The sequence below is a fragment of the Crotalus tigris genome, unplaced genomic scaffold (assembly GCF_016545835.1).
Source record: "Crotalus tigris isolate CLP2741 ecotype Arizona unplaced genomic scaffold, ASM1654583v1 scf7180000017666.379230911805:20528666, whole genome shotgun sequence".
Lineage (NCBI taxonomy): Eukaryota > Metazoa > Chordata > Lepidosauria > Squamata > Viperidae > Crotalus > Crotalus tigris.
In genome coordinates, this window is record NW_024096552.1 from 4402298 (window position 1) to 4423300 (window position 21003).

The 21003-nt window shown below is 41.0% G+C and overlaps 2 long non-coding RNA genes across 2 annotated transcripts; one reads left to right on the forward strand and one right to left on the reverse strand.

Annotated features, from left to right (window-relative positions):
• Positions 1 to 1198: 1198 nt before the first annotated feature.
• Positions 1199 to 20965, reverse strand: LOC120305151. Its single transcript, XR_005555941.1, has 2 exons — positions 20721 to 20965; positions 1199 to 5576 (listed from the first exon to the last, which is right to left on the reverse strand). It is a non-coding gene; the product is annotated as an uncharacterized LOC120305151 (long non-coding RNA).
• On the forward strand, positions 5322 to 6892 carry LOC120305150. The gene is made up of 2 exons (XR_005555940.1): positions 5322 to 5451; positions 6263 to 6892. It is a non-coding gene; the product is annotated as an uncharacterized LOC120305150 (long non-coding RNA).
• Positions 20966 to 21003: the final 38 nt, after the last annotated feature.

The following is a 21003-nucleotide window of genomic DNA, read 5'->3' on the forward strand; positions in this document are numbered from 1 at the left end:
ATAAGAGAAAGAGTGAAAATAATTTTGAAACTTTAAAAAAGAATTGTATTAATGGACAATGTGGCTATAACACTAATAAAAAGAAGTTAACAAAATATGTAGAAGGTGAAACAATTGATTAAAAAAATCAGGTTTTGAGATTGAATAAAAAGTAAAAGACTTGGGTGTTAATCTGAGAAATATGAACTGTATATTGTAGTGATGGGGAACCTTTTAAAGACCAAGTGCCCCAAAACCGCCTGCCCTAGCCCGTCCCCGCTCCGCCCCCCCCCGCAGGGCCACTCACCAGATCGCCCAGGCAGCTTTGCAACGCCATGGTGGCCACGCCCTCTAGCTGAATCCCATAGCATCATCTGCACGTGATATAGCACGAGGGCGGAGTCTTGCCCCTGCTGCCCACGTGCCATGTGCTTGGCTGTGTTGCTCGCATGGGCCACAGTGGGGGGAGGCAGGGCTGGGGCAATGCCTCGCATGCCCACAGAGAGGGCTCCAAGTGCCACCTCTGGCATACGTGCCATAGGTTCACCACCACTGGTATATTGTTTCAAACTAATTATGTTAAGCTGTGGGTTGAAGTTGATAAAGATATGTTTAAGAGAAAAAAACTACAATACAATAGTTCTGAAATAAAAAAAATAAAAATTCATGAGAATAATGAAAATACAAATGCATGATTTAGCAGGGGGCTTCCCTCTTCTCAGCCACTCCTCAACCAAAGCCCACTGGAGCCACCAGAGTTGAGTTAGGATTGGAAGCGGTTCTTTTTTTTTTAATAAAATTTTATTGAGTTTTTAGGCTTCCGTTCCGTTTTGCGGCGGTGCGGTTGAGCAAAGGGCGTCGTCCCTTTGCCAATTGAGTTTCCCCTGCTGGTAGACCCCTTAGAGCAGTGGTTCTCAAACTTTTTAATGCCGCGACCCTCAACCGGTCATAAGTCGAGGACTACTCAACCGGTCGTAAGTCGAGGACTACTCGTGCAGCACCATTTGCAGAATGGGACTTTTGGTGGGCTCAGCAGGGCAGAGACAGCCTGGACAATTCCTATTGGCTTTTGAAAGCCAATAGAATTAGACTCTATTCAAGAGATGGCCGATCATTTAGCTGCGCCAACCGTAAACCATAAGATTATCTAAGCAAGCAGACCCATCGTGGAAGATTTGGTGAGATTTTTTTTAACCTCTATTTTTTTTCCTGTGAAAGGTTTTTTTTTTTTGTGGAATTATTCCTCTTTTTGTTGAAGCGGCGTTTTAAATGGGGGGAGGAGAAGCTTAAGGACGAAATCTATCTTTGTTTTAATGGCTGATTCTATTTTTGAATACTTTGGAGCCCCCAAAAATTTTCTTTTAGAGAGACTTAAGAGGCTATGTATCTGGAGAGTATTTTTTTTTTTTTTACTTTTTATGTTTTCCGAAAAGACTGATTATTTGATTAATTTTGATTACTTGTTGGGGGACATTTTCTGATGAAACTATGTATTGCTCTTGCTATTTTTTTTTCTTTTCTCTTGGAATTTGCATAAAAGAAATGGACTAAGAAACTTGGGGGGAGATGGATATTGAGTGACTGTGTTTAAATATAGTCTCCCCCCAAAAGATAATGTCTTCAAATATGATAAAAATGGAGAAAACCTGTTCAGACTATTTATAAATATATTTTGGATAAAATCTTAGAAAACATGGAGATGATAATTGTTTGTAAAAAGGAGATTTCTTTACATCGACAAAGTTAAGCACAAGCTTTAAGTGAAACTGTAGTCTGTATTCAAAAAACTTGCTCTCAGCTTACTGAGACGGAAGAAGCAAATGTACAGTTGGATTTGGAACCGATACCAGGAACAAGCTTTGATATAAATGGTCAGATGACCTATGATACGGAAATGGAGGAGCTTCGGATGGTCAAGCGGATTTGCAGATATGATTTGACTGTCTGAGAAAGGAAAAACTATTGGAAGAAGAGCAAAACTTGATTAAAGAGGACTATACACCCCCCCCCCAAAAAAAGGATTTCAACTAAAGTTTATGCAACCTTGAAAAAGATGGTAAATGACGTTTTGGCATGAGCTTTTCAGAATGACTATAACTCTTATACCAGCCTAAGAAAATGGATAATGGGAGATCTCTTGCTCCTATGCACAGTATGGCAGGTGACAATGGGAGAGCTATTTGCGGAACTAGAGACTCGACTATGGAAACCTATTTGGAATAGAAGGAAACCCAGAATAAGATATAAATATTAAATTTGAGATGATAATTATGGATGGTAAAGGTTTTATAGCAATTTGGACTGTCTTGGATTTGGTTTGTGTTAAATGGGAGGCTATTATGAAATGATTTAGAATTTAATATTGAAGTATAGCAAGAATGAGTTTTTTTGTGTGTGTATGTTTTTCTTTTTTTCTTTTCCTATTTGTGGTTTTTGTTTTGGAATGAGATGGAATTAATAATTGGAGAATTATTGGAAAAGAATAGAAATATAGTTGAGAAATGTAGGAATTTAGTTTTGGAGCTAAATAAGAGAAATTTGGGGGCCCTGAAATAGTTAAATAATTAGGTTAGCTTAAAGTCAAATATTTGGAAAAATTAATAAAGTTTAAAACAGGATCTTTGTGATAGATAAGGAGCTTTCATAAAAGATTATTGACTAATGAAATTTATATCTGGCAATATACTTAATGAAAATCTGTGTTGAAATGTACTAATGAAAGTCCAGTAATTTAAATAAAGAGCGTTGGTTTTGATTCAAGCATTTAATTTATATATAGCGATATATTAATGAATGAATTGGTTAGAGGATTGTACTAATTTGATTATTATATTGATATTGAGTGGTTGAAAGTCTTTACTGATTAAGGAAATTTATATTTAGATATATTAATGAATGAATTTATTTGAATTTAATTGATTATAATATTCTACATAGATAGTTTTATTCTATATTCTACATAGATAAGGGGAAGTTTTAAGAAATATTGTGTGAATTGTATACTTATAATGCTATTGTTTTCTTTTTGTAATTGACCACCGTATCTCCAGGCCGGTTCTTAAGCCTCTGTTGGTATAAAATGGAAAAATAATAAAAATTGTTTATAAAAAATTTTTTTATTGAGTTTTATGAGGTTGGGGAAGGATAGGATCAAGGTAGGGATTAAGGTTTGAGGTAGGGTTGGAATCAGGATTGGGGTTGGGACAGGATTGGGAACAACATTGGGGCTGGCCCCCAGTAACATTTTCAAGCTTTAGCAAATAGACTATTGTCCGGGTACATATGTTCAATAACAGTAATTAATATAATAGTAAATAGCTATAATAAATATAAGAAACAATAATCATAAACAATATCAGTTAATCAATACATATCCTTCATCTTATTAAAATATATTTACCATTAAATATCACAATCATTTCTCACTAGTTCGTTTTGCTAACCATTGATAGAGGTTATTCCATGTTTTAAAATAAATTGAGTGTTCTTTCTCTTTAAACTCTAAAATTAATCTATCCATTTCTGCACATTCTAAAATTTTCTTATGATCTCTTCAGATGGTAAATTTTCATTTTTCCAATATTGGGCAAATGCTATTCTCGCTGCTGTCAATGTATGCAATATTAAATACTCATTTTCCTTCTCATACTTAGCTCCTAGTATTCTTAACAAAAACAGTTCTGGTTTAAATTCTATCTGTGTTTTAGTCATTTTTTCCAACTATATATGAATCTTAAGCCAAAATTTTTTTCACACTAGGGTATACCCACCAGGTATGATAATAAGTGCCTGGCTTTTGTTTGCATTTCCAACAGTTGTTCGAAACATTTTAAAACATTTTTGCTAGTCTTAAACTGGTGTCATGTGCCATCTATAAAACATTTTATACAAATTTTCTTTGAAGCTGCTTTAGTCAGTTTAATGTTTCTATCCCATAACTTTTGCCAATCTTCTAAGTCTATAGAGTATCCAAACAATTTTGCCCATATTATCATTGTTTCTTTTACTTGTCCGTCTTTCATCTTCAACTTTTGAAGAAATCTGTAAAGTTTCTTAATCAAGTGTTCATCTATTTTTAAAAGTATTCGATCAAATTCTATCTGTTCTCCCATTGTCTTTACATCTTTTTCGTATCTTGTTTGAATTTGTAAATAAGGCCACCATGCTAAGTCAATACCTTGTTGTTGTAAGTCTTACCTATCTTTCAGTTTTCCATCCTTGTCCAAAATATCTTTGTAAGTAATAACTTTGTCGTAGTTAATTAAATTTGGGTAAGCAAAAGCTCCCGTTGTTGAAAACCACTCAGGTAGTTTAACGTAAATTTTTTGTTTTATTCTTTCCCATTCTAAAAGCAGTACATTCCTTATAGCATGGTTTTGGAAATATCTGTGTGTTTTATTTTTCCCGTACCACAGAAAAGCATGCCAACCCATTTGTAGGTCATGCCCCTCTAGGTACAGTAACCTTTTCTTTCTCAGTGTTATCCATTCTTTAAGCCACGGTAAGATAGCTTCTTGATAATATAGTCTCCACTACGGAAGCCCAAATTCTCCCCCGTCTTTAGCTTCTTGTAGCATTTTCACTTTAATTCGTGCTTTCTTCCCTTGCCAGATAAGTAAGCAGTTCTTGTTCCCCATTTACAAACTTACCTGTAATATTTGACCAGAAAGGGAAAAGCCTCCTATAACAAATGCTTAAATTTGGGGGTGGCGGCATTTAAGAATCAACTTTGCTACTCTTTGTTCTGAGTTCACTTCTTGTCTTTTAGCAAGAACTGCTAAAAGGACTGAAAACAACAGTCTGATTTTCAAAGAGCTTTGAATGGTAAATAATAAATATATTTATATTATAAATTCAACACGTAAAGGAGGAAAGTATAATTCCTATGTAAAACATATGCAAATTGCTACTCTGAGAAGTCTATTTAGTTATCATATGAAATTAAGAAATATTTATATCTTATTTTTGATCTTTAGTTATACAAATTCTTGATAAATTGGTTACAGGCCATCAAATGAGTATTGGTTATTCAGATAGATAAGATTTTCTCCAGTATAATCTATTGTTTCACAATTTCCAGAGGAGGAATATTTAAACAGAGACATAAAAAATGAGGGGATCGGCGCCAGCTCTGTTCAACCAAAACCCTAGGTCCTCTACGCTCCCTTCTGCTCTAGCAACCCGGCAGACGAATCACCGGGAGAAACGCTTTACGCCTAGGGACAGCAAGTCCCGTCTCCAGGAAGGGAGCATAGAGGGAAGGAAGCTCTCTGCTCCAGCCATCCTGCCAACCTCGCAGCCCAAACTAACATGGATATGGTCCTCTGAAAGTGGATTATGAACTAGTTTGTTCTTCTGATGCAGGAGCCATTCACAGAGGAGATTTCAGCAGAGCTCCGGGGCAGAGGAGATCTATTCCGCTCTATCCAGGAGCTGTTTTTCTGGAGGATCCAACTCTGGCCACCTTGCCAGGTAAGTGCAGGTTTCTTCTGAGAAGAGTAGCATTCCAGCTCCATCCATTCAGGAGCTGTGTTTAATACCGAAAGCTGTATGCACTTGAACACAGTATCCACCCACATTTGGCTTTCCAGATTGTCCTGGAGATGTAAATGAGACAATTCATAGGCAGGAACCTTTTATTAGAAATGAAATTTAATTGTTGAAAAGTTTAATATTTCTTAATACTATTAAGAAGAGTGCCTAAAATAGTTAGAAATGAAACCCATGGATTGAAACTATAATGGTGGGATTAAACATACTTATGAAATGTTTATTTTATTAAATATTTATGCCACCTGTCTCCCTTGTAATGTGTCTGTAAATATACCAAGAAAAATATAGCATATGAAGGATAAGCCAGTAAGTCAACACTAAGAGGCTGTAAGAATAAAATTGTTCAAGTGACTTGGGATTTCAAGGTCATTACCAAAAATTTAAAATAGGTTAGGAAAGAAGTTCCTAGTGGCTCTGTCCTGTTTTGTCAGGAATTTGTCAGGCAGGTAAGTCTAGTGCATTTTCTGCCATAAACCTACTTACTGAGTTACCCCAGACCAGTGGGAAGCTCCCCATGTTTTGCTGTGTTGCATTCTACAACCTGGAAGCCATGGTTTGTGTAGCTGCAGCTTCCTAGCCCCGTGGACTATATGGACAGGATGACATGAATCTGTCCTGAAAGAAAATGTCCATTTGGTCTCTCACACATGTGTGCTTTCTGTTGTGTGTTGTAAGAGAGAGAACTTTCAACTGTTTCCTGAGATTGTCTGCTTTTTTTTTTTCTTTCTAGAGCTCTGATTCCTTTGAGGAGGTGACTGTGGACTTCACAGATGAGGCTGCTAGATTCCAGCCAGAAGGCCTTGTGCAGAGAAGTCGTGCAGGAGTTTTCTAGGAATAAGGCTGCTCTGGGTAAGGCCAGGCTGTTCAATTCTCTATAAGGCCATAGTAGAAATATTCACCATAGAATTGAGAAATGTCCTAAATACACCATGGAAGTGACTGAATAGATTGACTGATCAACACCAAAGCTTTAACCTGCTTTTTCGCTGAAATCATTCTTTCTTTCAGAAGACTACTAGATAAAAAATAGAAGATATCACATGGATTGAACTAAATCTGGAATGCAGATTGGCATATTTTTGCGGGCGGGGGAGCTTCTAAAGTCTAAATCAATGTTAATTTTATTTTTTTCCTTGCAGATGATGTGACTGTGAATGAGAACGATGAGTCAAGATTAGATCTACTCGAAATAGAGAAGAATGAAGTAAAAGTAATTCTTGGCCATCAGAGGGGCACCAAAAGGCTAAAGAGAAAACAGCCAGAAAATAGAGGGGAGAAGTCATCCACTTCTCTTGATATTCATGGCTTCCTATCCCAGCAAGATCAAAAAGAAATGAGAAAAGGAAAATATAGAAAAAAAGAAAACATGAATTACATAACTATGGCAAAAACCAGACTAAAAAAAACTTGCATGCCTCTAGAGACTACGGAGAATACCTCATTCGCTTCTACTTCACCAAAAAAACTGTATGGGAAATGCAAACCACCTATCTCTGTAAAAACTGGGGTGGGTGGGTTCCAGTCTGAGCAGAAAGAGGAAAGTCTTCATGCAGTGTGGAAACAGTTTCAGTAGGAAAAGTAAACTTATTTGCCACCAAAGGGTCCACACTGGGGAGAGACCATGTAAATGCATGGAATGTGGAAAGACCTTTACCCAGCAAGTACATCATATTCATCACAAAAGGATCCACACTGGGGAGAGACCGTATAAATGCACGGAATGTGGAATCAGTTTCAGTAGAAACAGTAATTGTATTTGTCACAGAAAGATCTACACTGGGAAGCGATGGTATAAATGCATGAAATGTCGAAAGACATTTAACCAGAAAGGACATCTTAATCATCATGAAAGGAACCACATGGGAGAGACCATACAAATGCACGGAATGTGAAAAGAGCTTTACCCGGAAAAGATATTTTAATCTTCATGAGAGGATCCACACTGGGGACAGACCGTATAAATGCATAAATGTGGAAAGACCATTACCTGGAAAAGTGATTTTAATCATCACAAAAGTATCCACACTGGGGACAGACCATATAAATGCATGGAATGTGGAAAGACCTTTATCTGGAAAAGAGATCTTAAGCGTCACAAAAGGATCCGCATGGGGAGAGACCCTATAAATGCATGGAATGTGGAAAGAGCTTTACCCGGAAAGGATATCTTAATCTTCATGAAAGGATCCATACTGGGAACAGACGGTATAAATGCATGGAATGAGGAAAGAGTTTTATTAGCAATAGACATCTTAATTATCACCAAAGGTTTCACAGTGGGAAGCAACCATATAAGTAGATAGACTGGAAAAAGCTATACTGGGAAAGCTCATCTTAATTGTCATGAATTATCATGAAAGGATCATGAATTGTCATGAAAGGATCCACACTGGGGATAGACCGCATTAATGCACAGAGTGTGGAAATAGCTTTACTTGGAAAACACAATTCTCATAGAGAGCATATGGAGGGTAGAAAGATCCTTTCTGAGGAGAGAGGTAATAGTGGCCACCAAAGTATTGGATGGTAAATAATAAATATATTTATATTATAAATTCAACATGTAAAGGAGAAAAATATAATTCCTGTGTAAAACATATGCAAATTGCTACTCTGAGAAGTCTATTTAGTTATATAAAATTAAGAAATAATTTTAGCTTATTCTTCATCTTTAGTTATACAAATTTCTTAAAAAATTGGTTACCGGCCATCAAATGAGCAGGGGTTTGCAACCTTAAACACTCAAAGAGCCACTTGGACCCGTTTCCCAGAGAAAAGAAAACTCTGGGAGCTGCAAAGGTTGTCTGCATGCGGGCGAATGGGGGAGAGCTTGATTGAAGAGTTTAATTAAAGAGAAATAGAGGCTGCTGTGCATGAGTTCTCTCTTTCTCTCTCTCTTACCTCTCTCTTTCCTCTCTTCTCTTTCCTCCCCTCTCCTTCTGTCTTTCCTGTTTCCCTTTCTCTCTTGCTCTTTCCTCTCCCTTTCCCTTTCCTCCCATCCTCTCTCCTCTCCCTTTTTCTCCCCCCCTCACATTTTCTCTCCCTTTTTCTTTTTCCTCTCTCCCTTTTGTCTCCCTTTCCTCTTTCTTTCCTCCCTCTTTCCTCTCCCTCTCTCCCCTTTTCTCTCTTCCTCTCCCTTTTTCTTTCCCTCTCCCTTTTTTCTCTTTTTTCTTTCTCTCCTCTCCCTTTCTATCTTCCTCATTCTTTCCTCTCCCTTTCTTTCCTCTCCCCTCCTGATCTCTTTCCCCTCCCTTTCTCTATTCTCTCCCTCTTTCCTGCCCCCTTTCTTTTTTTCCGACTTTTGTCCCCCCCTCTCTGCCTCTTTGTCTCCCTATTTTTTCTCTCTCCCCATTTTTTCTCTCCCTTTCATCTGTCTTTCCTCTCTCCCTCCCTCTTTTTCTTTCACTCCCTCTTTTTCTCTCTCCCTATTTCTCTTTTTTCTCTCACTGTTTTTTCTCTTTTGTCTCCCTCTTTCCTGTTTCTCTTTCCTCTCCCTCTTTCTTTCTCCCTATCTCCCTTTCTCTCCCTCTCCTCTCCCTCTTTTTCTCTTTCTCTCCCTTTTTTCTCTCTCCCTTTCTCTCACTCTCTCCTTATCTTTCTTTGTCCCCCTTTTTCTCTTCCTCTTTTTCTCTGTCCTTTCCCTCTTTCCCTCATTTTTTCTCTCCCTTTCCCTCTCTTCTCTCTCCCCCCTCTCCCTCTTTTTCTCCCTTTCTCCCTCCCTTTTTCTGTCTCTCCCTTTTTTCTTTATCTCTTTCTCTCTCCCACCCTTTCTCTCCCTTTTTCTCTCCCTTTCTCTCCCTCTCATTTTTTCTCTTTCTTTTTCTCCTCTCTCTCTCCCTCTCCTCTCTCTCTCTCTCCCCCTCTCCCTCTCTCTGATCTTCTCACCTGGCAAGCTGGCTTCAGACTGTTCTCCTGTCCTTCCTGCTTCCTACAGAGATGCAGCAAAGGGATGAGCCCCACCCAATGAGCTTGTCAGCTTGTCAGAACAGCGTGAGGCCACTTTCTTTTTGAGAGAGAGAGAGAGAGAGAGGGAGAGAGAGAGAGAGAGAGAGAGAGAGAGAGAGAGAAGGGAAGCGCAAGTGCCTGTCTCTGTCTCTGCAAATGGCAGAGGAGGCTGGGAGCCGCAGGAGAATGCTCAAAGAGCCACATGTGGCTCCGGAGCAGCAGATTGCTGACCTGTGGCCTAGAGAGCAAGTCCCATGTCCAGGAAGGGAGCATAGAGGAAAGGAAGCTCTGCTCCAGCCCTCAGTCCTCTACGCTCCCTTCTTTAGGAACCTGGCAAACGAACCACCGGGAGAAACACTTAACACCTAGAGAGCAAGTCCCGTCTCCAGGAAGGGAGCACAGAGGGAAGGAAGCTCTCTGCTCCAGCCATCCTGCCAGCCTCCAGAGCGAGGCAGAGGGTGAGGCTTCCCCTTGTTTGCAGCCCCGGATCCAACCTGCCTTCCCCTCCTGCCACCCTCCCCGATTTCCATCCTGTCTCGGTCTCTACACCTGACGGAGGCGGCTGCACTCACAAAGCTGTAGTTTCCAAGGAAAGGCGTTGGTTGGAAAAGGTGCTACCAGGTGCCTTCCTACGTTCACCCCCGATCTGTCCATCCTGTGCTCGACCCTTAGACCAAGGAGAGCCCCTCTGATCACAAGAAAGGAACACATCATAGAACGCAGACTACGGTATACAGTATATTTTGAATAGAATTTATTATCTTCAGTTAACATTACAAATACGCAGAGAAATTCAAGCTTGGGATGAGAACAAGGTACTGTACATTTGAAGAGAAAAATCACGGCTGCAATCTGGATATTGATGTAAAATAAAATGACAACATCCATATCATATAATAGCCTGAAAAAAATTATACTGGGAAAGCTCATCTTAATTGTCATGAAAGGATCCACACTGGGGATAAACCGAATTAATGCACAGAGTATGAAAATAGCTTTACTTGGAAAACAAATTCTCATAAAGAGCATATAAATCCACGTAGAGTAGAAAGAGCCTTTCTGAGGAGAGAGGCGATACTGGCCACCAAAGTATCCTCGGGGGAACCAGCCCACAACTGTATTGAGTGCGGAGGGAAAAAGCCTTTAATGACTACAGGTAGTCCTTGACTTACAACCACAATTGAGCCCAAAATTTATCTTGTTAAGTGAGACATTTGTTAAGTAAATTTTACTCCATTTTACTGTATTTCTTGCCTATGTTGTTAAGTGAATAACTGCAGTTGTCTAGGCTGGACAGGTGCTCACTTACCGTTTTCTTGCCTGTTATGTCCTGGGCCTGCTGAATGGCTCAGGAGGCTGCAGAAGGCCCAGGCAGACCACGTGGTTACCCGGGATCAGACAGGCTGTCTCCAGCCTTGTGAGCATGTGCAAGGTGGGAGACTAGCCTTGCACTGATAGGCTGATGCTGTCCCTGCAAGGGAAGTATAAAAGGACCAGCACCATATTGTTTGCTGTTCTGTTCTGTTCGTGCTTTACAATAAAGAAGTTGTGTTTGGTTACTCCTGCCTCGCTTCGATGTCTCTGATTATAAAACAGAACATTGGCGACGAAGGTGAAATTGGCTGCAAAAAGAACAATAGGAGAAGCTAGGCTGACTTACCAGAGGAGGCCTGAAGCACTGGGAAGTTTGGCGTCCAGAGGAAGCGATTGCCTGCCAGTATGAGAACGCTGGAGGTGAGCTCGGCTTCGAGGGACCCCTTCTCATATTTTGCAGTGAGAGGCATTGGAGGCTCCAGGCTATAATGATAAAGCTAGGCCGTCTATCGGAATTTGATACTTCTCACCCTGAGCGCTGGAGCTCCTAAGTGGCTCGAGTAGAGAATTACTTTTGAGTAAACAAGATCCAAGAAGTCGGCCCTTCTCATATCTTGCAGTGAGAGGCATTGGAGGCTCCAGGCTGTAACGATAAAGATAGCCCATCTATCGGAATTTGATACTTCTCAACCTGAGCACTGGAGCTCCTACATGGCTTGAGTAGAGAATTACTTTTGAGTAAACAAGATCCAAGAAGATGGCCTTAAAGCTGCTACATTGCTGTGTATCTGTGGGCAAAAGACTTTCGATATTGCAGAGAATCTTGTAACCCCAGCACCACTGGAATCAATTGTGTATGCTGACTTAAAGAGGATGCTGCGAGAGCACTTCAAACCCAAGCTCTCAGTAATTGCATAGAGGCACACCTTTGAGCAGAGGGATCAGAGGCCTGGTGAGTTTGCTGCAGACTTTGTTGCTGCCTTAAGACAAGCAGCGAGGCCATGTGCATTTAAGGATCTAGAAGAGAGGCTCCAGGATCGCTTGGTTTGTGGCCTACGAAGTCGTGAGCTGCAACAGAAACTTTTTGCAAAAGAAAATGTCTCATTTCAAGATGCTTTGAGAGAGACTGCAGCTGAAGAAGCAGCGGGAGGAGCTGTGAAGGCCGTGCAGCTTGCCAAGAACCCCCCAACGCCTAGCACCGTCCATCACGAGGTCGGGAGATTCCAGAAGAGGATCCAGAGTTGGAGGTAGACAGGCTTCAGCAGCAAGCAGAAAGAAGGCCTCAGGAAGGTAGACAACAGACAACCTCATTCCCTTGGTGTTTCAGGTATGGAGGACGCCACAAGCGCTCTGACTTCCGGTTCCGCCCCGCTATCTGCCAGGCATGTGGAAGGCAAGGCCACATTGCCTCCGTCTGTTTGGGTCGCCAAAAGGAACGGTCTCCAGAAGAATTGCCTCTGAAAGATACCAAGGTCCACAGCCAAAACAGGGTGGGCTTCTGCGTGTCCTGTAGGGCCGTTTTCAAACCCAGGGTTCACAGGCCACTTAAAAAGAAGCTTCACATTGATGTGAAGTTGGAAGGGGTTCCCTTGTCGATGGAGTTGGACACAGGGTCCGCTCTATCGATTATTTCCTTAGAACTTTTAAAAAGATTTGCAGCAGAAGTGGCCTACAAGTTAAACTCAGACCTTCAAATTTAATCCTTACTGACTTCCAGAATTCCAGAGTCAGCATGAAGGCCACGCTCAAGGTGCAGTGTAGGAGTTTTGAAGGGCTGCTAGACGTGGTGGTTGGGGGTGATTGTACGAGTCTTATTGGACTTGATTGGTTCGAGGCCCTTGGAATTCAAGTGACTGGACTTCACAATCTGCAAACGTCAGGCCTTGCAGAAGTTTGCAAGGAGTTTGCTGATGTGTTCAGTTCAGAGCTTGGCTTGTACAAGGGGCCTCCCATTGCTTTACATTTAGACCCAGCCATCACACCCATCAGGATCAAGCCCCGAAGGGTGCCTTTTGTCCTAAGGAACAAAATAGATGCAGAGCTGGATAAGCTGCTCCAGCAGGGCATCTTAGAACCTGTGGACTCTAGTCCATGGGAAACCCCTATAGTCATGCCACTGAAGGCCAATGGAGAAGTCCAAATTTGTGCGGACTATAAATGTACACTTAATAAGGCATTGCAGCAGCATGCCTACCTGGTGCCTGTGGTGAGCCACATTCTGGCCTCACTCAAGGGGGGGGGCAAATCTTTGCAAAACTTGATTTGGCTCAGGCCTATCATCAACAGCTACCTGTTGATGAGGCAACAGCTGAGGCCCAAACAATTGTGACGCACCAGGGAGCCTTTAAGGTAAAAAGGCTGCAGTTTGGGGTTAATGTGGCCCCTGGAATATTCCAAAGTGTGATGGAGCGAATGCTCTGTGGTATTCCTGGGGTCTGTTCCTACTTTGATGACATCCTCATTGCTGGGGAGTCATCTGGGAACTTAGCTGAAAGGCTGAGGGCTGTCTTGCTGTGTTTCCGCCAAGCAGGGCTGAAGCTGAAGCAAGACAAATGTAAGATTGGAGTTACCTCCACTGAATTTCTGGGGTTCCGTATTGATGCTGAAGGCATCCATCCTGCTGAATCCAAGCTCAAAGCAATTCAGCAGGCCTTAAGTCCCAAGTCCAAAAGCGAACTTCAGGCTTTTCTGGGACTGTTAAACTTCTACCATGCATTTCTACCTAACAAGGCCACAGTGGCTGAGCCGTTACACCTGCTCTTGGATAAACAGGCTCCTTGGCAGTGGACACAAGTCCATGAAAAGAGTTTTTCAGAAGTCAAGCCCTTGCTTTCCTCAAATGCTGTGTTAGCTCATTTCAATGAGCAATTGCCTCTATGCCTCACATGTGATGCATCCCCTTATGGAGTTGGGGTTGTGCTGAGCCACCTCAAGGTTGATGGGACACAAGTCCCGGTGGCCTACCATTCCAGGACTCTCTCATCTGCAGAGCGTAATTATGCGCAGATTGACAGAGAAGCCTTGGCAATAGTGGCTGGCATAAAGAAATTCCATGATTTCTTATATGGCCGCCACTTCATGGTCTCTACAGACCATAAGCCTCTGCTGGGCTTGTTTACAACAAACAAACAAACCCCTCACATAATATCTCCACAAATGCTGAGATGGTCAATTTTCCTGTCAGCATATGACTTCACCCTGCTTCACAAATCAGGTAAAGAAATGGGCCATGCAGATGGTCTCAGTAGATTACCTCTACAGCAGGTAGAGGCAGATCCTGCTCCTGCTCTGCACATTCTCTCCATTCAGGAATTGTCTGAATCTCCCCTCAGTGCTAGGGACGTGGCTGCAGAATTTGCCACTGATCACATGCTGACACACACGCTGACATGGGTGTTGTCAGGATGGCCTGACACGTGACCTGGTGCAGAATTCCAGAGTTTCTGGCAAAGAAAGCACGAGCTTTCCCTTTCAAGGGGTGTATCCTATGGGGTAGCAGGGTAGTCATCCCAGCCTCATTGAGGACTAGAGCAGTGGTGGCAAACCTATGCCATGGGTGCCAGAGGCAGCACTCAGAGCCCTCTCTGTGGGCATGTGCGCCGTCGCCCCAGTCCTAGGCCTTCAGATGGGTTTTATAAAACCTTTTCGCTTTAGGTCTCCGCCGCCATGTACAAAACAAAGGTTCAATCAATCAGTCAATTTCAACTTCTCGCGGGAAAAAAAAGATCTTGCAAAGTTGGAATTGATTGATTGAACTTTTTAGTCCCACCTAGTCTTCTGTTGCCACACCCACCCAATGGGCCTCACCCACCTGACACCCAATGATGCATAAGTGGATTTTGGGTTGCAGTTTGGGCACTCAGTCTCTAAAAGGTTCGCCATCACTGGACTAGAGTCTTGCTCTCTCTGCAAATGGGACATCTGGGAATAGTCCGGATGAAGGCGTTTGCGCATAGCCATCTCTGGTGGTCTGGGCTCGATAAAGAGATCAAGACCCAGGTTCATGGGTGCCAAGTGTGCCAACAGTCAAGGCCTGAAATGCCCCAGGCCCCTGTACATAGGTGGGAGGAGACACATACTCCATGGTCGAGGGTACACATTGACTACACTAGGCCCTTTCAGGGGCAATCCTTCCTTCTCCTCGTGGACAGCCATTCCAAGTGGCTAGAGGTTGTTCCTGTCTTCTCCACTACTACTGCTAGGACCATCCAGGTGCTGAGAGGAATCTTTGCCTCACATGGTCTTCCAGACGTCCTTTTCTCTGACAACGGACCCCAATTCACATCTTCTGAGTTTCAGGTTTCAAGCCAACATGATCCGGCATGTCACAACTGCGCCGTTCCATCCAGCTTCCAACGGCCAGGCTGAGCATATGGTGCGTACTATCAAAGATGCTTTAAAGAGAATCACTCACAACAACTGGCATCACAGGTTAGCTGATTTTCTTCTTTGCCACCGCACCACACCTTTTACCGCCACTGGGAAGAGCCCAGCTGAACTCCGCTGAGGTCACAGACTCATTACCAAACTGGACAGGTTGCACCCAGACCAGGTGGCTTCACAGGTGTAACAGCCACGGGCACCTAGGAGACTACAGATGGGCGATCCGGTCTGGGCAAGGAACTATGGACCTGGACATCTCTGGGTGACAGTAGTGGTATGCAAGGTCTCTGGGCCACTGTCATATGAAGTGGCCTTGGATGATGGTCATGTATTAAGGCGGAACATCAATCAGCTACGCTGGAGGCTTCCCAGCAACAATTCCACTGCTGTCTCTGCTCTCGGGGGGGGGGAGGAAGACCATGATTATGATCGTGGACCACAGTCTCTCCGCGAAGGCGGACCTTCAAATGTTTCTGCACATGTTCCTGAAGGGGGTTTTGCCATGGAGGCGGTTCCTGACTCAGGCACAGACATCGGGTCAATGGGACATTGCTGCCAATCGGCTACTCAGGCCACTCCAGGTACTGGTCTTGGGCTCAAGGGACACTGCTCCAAGAGGGGTCCATTGTGGATTTGGGGAATTCCACCTCACCACTGGACTTGGGGAATGCCACCTCACCAAGGAACTCTGGTTAGGGTTTAGCGGATCCAGCCAGTCAGCAGCTTGGAGGGTTGCCTGGGTCTTTGGGGCATCAAAATCCTGGTCTGCCTAGCCTAGCAGGCGAGCTGGCACACCAGGCACACATACTGGCTCCAAGAAGGTCAGAGAAATGTAATGACTGGGTCTGCCTGTGTGCAGGCATAACTGTGTTTAGAAATAACAACATGCTGAATCGAACACATGTATATGTATGCTGCTATAAAACAGTAAGTATTCACTTATTGATTTTTCCAAGGGGGGAGGGGTTATGTCCTGGGCCTGCTGAATGACTCAGGAGGCTGCAGAAGGCCCGAGCAGACCACATGGTTGCCCGAGACCAGACAGGCTGTCTTCAGCCTTGTGAGCATGTGCAAGGTGGGAGACTAGCCTTGCATTGATAGGCTGATGCTGTCCCTGCAAGAGAAGTATAAAAGGGCCAGCGCCATTTTGTTTGCTGTTCTGTTCTGTTCGTGCTTTACAATAAAGAAGTTGTGTTTGGTTACTCCTGCCTTGCTTCGATGTCTCTGATTATAAAATAGAACATTGCCTATCTTTTTTTTCAAAGTTTTATTAATAATACAAAATTAAAAACATTGGACATAGATATGACATCACTGGTTCCATACATCTACATCTTCCATCATTTTACAGTAATATTAATACTCATATAGACATACATTTCTTAAGCTTTGCTTGCTATTTATAATATTAACACTTTTTCCCTTATTTCTGTATATTTATTTATCTTTTAAATATACATTTGTTTGTAATCTATATTTTGTTTCAACACTATACATTTGTCTTGGCTACCCTCTTGTTGTCTATCCAATCATAAAATTGTTCCCAGATTTTGTAGTACTTAGTTTCACTTTTATCCTTGAGTTCCAAAGTGAGTCTATCCATTTCTGCGCAGTTGAAGATTTTCAATAATATTTCCTCTTCGGATGGAATATCTTTCTCTTTCCATTTTTGAGCGAAGGCTATTCATGCCGCTGTTACTATATGCAGTAATAAATAATTTGTATCTTTCTTGTATTTTCTTTGTATAATTCTCAATAAGAAAAGTTCCGGTTTGGCCTCTATATCTATTAACAAAATTTCTTCCGGCCATTTCTTTAATAAATTCCAAATTTTTTGTTGCTTTGGGCATTCCCACATGTGGTAGTAATTCCCAATGGTCTCTCCACACTTCCAGCGCATCGAGGATTTCCCCTTATTCATTTGTGCTAATCTTGTGGGAGGGAGGTGCCACCTATAAAGCATCTTATAGAAGTTTTCATTATAGGAGGTTGCTAAAGTGATTTTTAGGTTTTTTTTTCCCATAAACTTTGCCAGTTATCCAAATCAATATTGTGCCCAAAATATTTACACCAAATTATCATAGTTTCTTTCATCTGTTCCTCAATCGTATCTTGTTCTAATAAATATCTATATAGTTTACTATATGTCTTCCCTACTAAATAAAATTTTATCTAATTCAGAAGAGTCTTGCTTTATGCCCCGTTCCTTTTTATCTTTATTAAATTTAGATTGGATTTGAAGATATGCCCACCATTCCAATTCGATTCCTTCTTCCTTTAAAGTATTTCTCGCTTTTAGTTCTCCTTTTTCATTCAAAATATCTTTATAGGTGGCAGCACCCCCACCCCCCATTTTATCAAATTTGGATGTATTTACATTTCTAATGTAGACACCCAATTGGGAATTTTCATATATCTTTTTATTTTTTTCCAAATATGCAATAATGCTCCCCTAATATAATGCTTCTGGAAGTACTGCTAGACTAAATGTCTTTCTTCCCATAAAATAGCGTGCCACCCTGTCTGTAGGTCATGACCTTCTAGTGCCAATAATCTTGTACTTTTGAGATGCATCCACTCATTTAGCCAAACCAACGCCACTGCCTGATAATACTTTGTCCAGTCTGGTAGGCCAAATCTTCCTCTTTCTCTAGCATCTTGTAATAATTTTAATCTGATTCTCGGTCGTTTCCCTTGCCATATAAATTTTGAAATGAGTCTGTCCAGATTTGTAAAAAAATCCTTTTTAAGCCGAATTGGTATGCATTGAAATAGAAACAACATTTTCAGAAGAACATTCATTTTAATGGTGGCTATCCTGCCCATTAAAGATAACTGTAATTTTCCCCATTTTTCCAAATCAGACCTAATTTGCACCATTAATTTATCAGTTATCTTCTCTAAGTTTGATGCATCTCGCTGTCAATTGAATTCCCAAATATCTTATTTTTTTTCATAATCTGCATATTTATTTTTCCCTCCAATTCTTTCTTTCTTTCTTTCTTTCTTTCTTTCTTTCTTTCTTTCTTTCTTTTTTTTTTGCTCTTCAGTTATACTTTTCACTATCATTTTTGTTTTATCCTTATTTATTTTAAGGCCTGCTACTCCCCCATAGTCCTCCAGGATTTCCATCAGCCTAAGACCAGATTGTATAGGCTCTTCAATAATAAATACAAGGTCTGCGAATGCCTATACCTTAAAACTTTTTTTTCTTACTTTTAAACCTTTGATTTGTTTGTCTTCTCGAATTGTTCTAATTAAGGCCTCTAATGATAAAATAAAAAGCAGTGGAGATAGCGGACAGTCTTGCCTTGTGCCTTTTTGGATTACAAAGTTCTTTGTCATTTCCCCATTTATCACCACTCTAGCTTCTTGTCTGGAGTAGATTGTTTGGAACATCTTTATAAATTTTTCTCCAAAATCCATATATTTTAATTGTCCCATTTGAAGTTCCATTTGATGTTGTCAAATGCTTTTTGCACATCAATGAATATCAATGCCATTTGTTTTTCATTGTGGACTTCATAGTATTCTATCACATCCAAAATAATCCTAATATTATTCCTTATATGCCGTCCGGGAAGAAAGCCGTTTTGATCAGTATGAATAAAATTCTCTAAAATTTTCTTTAGTCTATCTGCCATAATTGTCATAAAGATTTTATAATCTGAGTTTAGAGATATTGGCCTATAGTTTTTAATATAAGTCAAATCAGAATTTTCTTTGGGAATCAATGTAATTGTTGCTTATTTCCACAATTCAGGTATCTTAGCTTCATTCAATACATCATTATACACCTCTAATAACAGCGAGGTTAGTACTTCCTGGTGATTTTTATAGATTTCTGAAGGTAAACCATCTGGGCCTGGTGTTTTGTTACTTTTTTGTTTTTTAATTGCCTCAGATATCTCCCGTACTGTTATCTCATTATTTAATAAATTTTTACCTTCCTCTGAGATTCTGGGCAGATCTATTTTTTGGAGGTATTGCACCATCTTGCCTTCTTCCACCTTTTCCTTATCCTCATAAAGGTTTTTAAAGAACTCATACGCTACCTTCCTCTTTTCCTCATTTTGGTAGATTAATTCTCCTTCATTATATAATTTGCTAATTGGTTCTTTTCTTTCCGTTTCCTTAGTGTATAAGCCAGCCATCCTCCCGGGTTATTTGCATTTTCAAAAAAGTTTTGTTTAATGCTTTTAATTTGTTGTGCCATGTTTTCCTTTTCGATATTTAATTTATATTTAATTATGTTTATTTGATGTTTCAATTCCCGTTTTATGGGTTCTTCCTGCAGCTCCATTTCCAGTTTGCTAAGATCTTCCTCTAAGTTTTTTTATCGTTGTCTTTTTTGTTTGTTGTCTTTGGCCATGTATTATATTGCGATACCCCTCATAAAAGCTTTTGCCGTGTCCAACAGGTTCTGGTTGTTCATATCTTCTTTCTTATTACTTTGAAAGAACAAATTCATTTGATCGTCCATCTTTGATTTAAATTCATTTTGGTTCAAGAGTGCTCTTTTTAGGGTCCACCTCCTTATCTTTTTTTGCCCTTTCCATTTGATTTTAATGGGATTGTGGTCTGCTCACGAATTTATGTCAATATTAACTTCCTCAGTGCCCAAATTCAAATCTGTCGATGCCCAAACCATATCAATTCGACACCAAGATTGATGTCTACCTGAATAATAAGTATATTGTTTCTTATCTCCATTTCTTTCCCTCCAACAATCCTTTATATTCAGTTCTTCCACCATCTCAAAAAATGAATTAGGTAATATCCTTCTAACACCTTTGTTTTGTCTGTTATTTCTATAATCTAATTCTCTGTCTACAATCGTATTAAAATCCCCAATTATACACAAATTATTTTGTTTGCTGTTCTGCTTTGTTCGTGCTTTACAATAGAGAAGTTCTGTTTGGTTACTCCTGCCTCGCTTCGATGTCTCTGATTATAAAACAGAACATTGCCTATCTTAACTTGCTTTTCTATTCTGTTTTTTATGGCACTATTCTTCATAGGTTGGTCTGTTTTTTCCCTTTGTGTAAAGACAGATGCGAAAAACGGGTTAAATAGTTCTGCTTTCTCCCTGTTGCTTGTCACCTTCTTGCCACTTTCACCCACTAATGGACTAATTGTTTCCTTCACTTTTTTTTCCTCTTAACAAATTTTGTAAGAAGCTGTGGTCTTCCTGTCCCTTGTGTAACAGGAGAACAATTAAAAAAAAAAGAGCTGCCCAAAGAATTAAAGATGTAGAAGCACAAAATGATATAGCGATCCTTACTAAGGTGGGTAATTTGAAATGGCTGAGTAAATACAAACGTACTTTTCAAACAGACAGCTATTTGAAGTTACAACTGCCAAAACATCTTAGGGAGATATTTACACGAGCGAGATTCGAACAGCTTGACACAATGGTCAGATCTGGGAGATTCCATTCTATACCTTACAATGAGCATCTCTGCATTTGCGGAGCAGCAGAGGTAGAAGACCTGACTCACATACTATTTGATTGTTGCCTGTACAAGAGGGTGAGAGACAGATACCTTGGTTTATATACCAAACGAATGACTCCACACCTTTCAGCGGAGGCTCTCCGACTTCCATGCAGGGCGGAGGACCCGGACAGGAGAAAGCGGCCGATGAAGAGGGGCGACGCCGAGATCATCGATCCTTCCCTGCCCTTTACAAGCATTGCCTTCCCAGCCTCCGCTTCCACCTCCCGCCTTTCAGCGAACCCCACCTCCCTCCGGAGAAGAGCAGCGGAGCAGACATTCTGGGAGGCCGGAAAAGGAAGGTCACCTTTCATTCTCTTCCTATCAGATCCAC